Source organism: Somniosus microcephalus, chromosome 8, assembly GCF_052327205.1.
Source record: "Somniosus microcephalus isolate GS21.2 chromosome 8, FLI_Smic_1.0, whole genome shotgun sequence".
Lineage (NCBI taxonomy): Eukaryota > Metazoa > Chordata > Chondrichthyes > Squaliformes > Somniosidae > Somniosus > Somniosus microcephalus.
In genome coordinates this window covers 149,331,937-149,333,790 of record NC_140994.1, presented here as the reverse complement: position 1 = coordinate 149,333,790, position 1,854 = coordinate 149,331,937, and positions in this window count along the sequence as shown.

Here is a 1,854-nt window from a genome sequence, read left to right as displayed (position 1 = left end):
CCTGTCCCTCTTATTTTGGGCTCTCTTTTCCTGCAAGGAGGGAAAGAAAAGGTTGAGTGAGAATGATGGAATGAGTGTAAGGAATGGATGGGCTAGATCTTTAGAGAGACTATGATGGCGTGGGGTGCCAAAGCCAAGTGGCCTCCTTGTGTGTTGTTAGTTGCTATGATTGCATTAGGATGAGAGCGAGTGTGAGGGGTGTTTAGTAAGATGGGGATGTGATAATGTAGATAGAGAGGGTGGGTGGACGTGCAAAGTATGTTGGTGTAAGGATGTGCAGTAGGGTTGGGAAGGCAGAGTGATGGGGATGTGATGAGGCACAGCAGGATGAAGTTGAGTGTCTCTTTACACTCACATTTCCTTATCTAATGAGATAATTGAAACGTTTGCGGCACTGCACCCAGGTCCTCCTGACCATATCCCTGCTGGTGACCTCCTCTGCAATCTCCAACCAGGCTGTTTCTGTCTCCTGGGGAGGTCTCTTCTGCCCATTGGAAGGGAAGAGGACCTCCCTGCATGCTGACTCCCTCCACAAGCATATGGAGGGAGTCATTGGAGAACCTGGGTGCAGCCCTCATGAATGACATCAGCATAACGTCAGCAGACCCACACCATTTAATTGGGCCGGGTAGCGCGCAGGGCAGGCTTAATAGGCCCTATTGACAAAGTCGTTTTGTGCAGCGGGATGGAGGCAGCAATGGGGTCATGATCCGCCATGGCCACTGCCCATACAGGACCCACCGAGGTAGGGAAAATTCCGGCCTAAGAGTCTAATGAATTTTGTTGTTTTCAAGTCAAAAAAGGAAAGGACTTGCAATTATATAGCATTTTTCACAACCTCAGGACATCCCAAAGAGCTTTACAACCAATTTTTGAAATGGTCCAATGTAGGGAATCACAACAGCCAATTTGCACACAGCAAGGTCCCACAAACAGCATGGAGATACATGACCAGATAATCTGTTTTGATGTTGATTGAGGGATAAATCTTGTCCAGGACACCAGTAGAACTCTCATTACTAGGATTTCCTATCTCATAAAGCCAACCACTTTTTTAGTAGTTCAAACAGTGCCCACTGCACATAGTGGATGTGTTCGTGCCAACATAATTTGCCCACTATACGCGATGGATGATAAAACCATAATATGCTGTAGCAATAACTCCCTTAGCTGCTTGAATTCTCCACTTCCCAACTGCCTCCCATAATTGTTAACAGTGCGAAAAGCTGAGACTGCAAGCAGCTTCAATCAGCTGTTTGCACTTTTAACTACGGCAGAAAGTTGGAAAGTGGGGACTTCTGATTGAAGTTGCCTGAAGTCTCCACTTTGCACCTTTTAGCAACTACTGGAGAATGTCAAACAGCTGATTGAAGCTCCTTGAACAACTGGCTTTGCCTAAAGTCAGGGGAGCTTTTAAAGTTGGTAAGTACTGAACTGCATGAAATAGCAGACGCGCTTAAAGAGTTTTAAACGTCATCTTTGTAATTGACGCCTATGGTAATGAGAAATGGTCAGTGCCATTTGCCCGATATAGGCGGCTGTTGGTGACAAACATTGACGATGCAAGTGGTGGGGACTGTAATAAGAGTTCACACGTCTAAGCCCAACTATTAAGTTTCAGTAGAAAATTGAGGTTATTTATACTGTCATGCTTTGTTGACTGCACATTTTTGGAAAACCGTTAATTAAATTAGCTTATCAAAAGTCAAAGGTTCTTACTGACACAATTGAAAAATAATTTTATTTCAGCATCTTCAAAGTTCAGAGTTGGGAAATGAGATATTGTACAATACTTATAAATTGATCGCATTCGTTTACAGCCTTCTCAAAATACCACAATAATTCAAGTAAAAA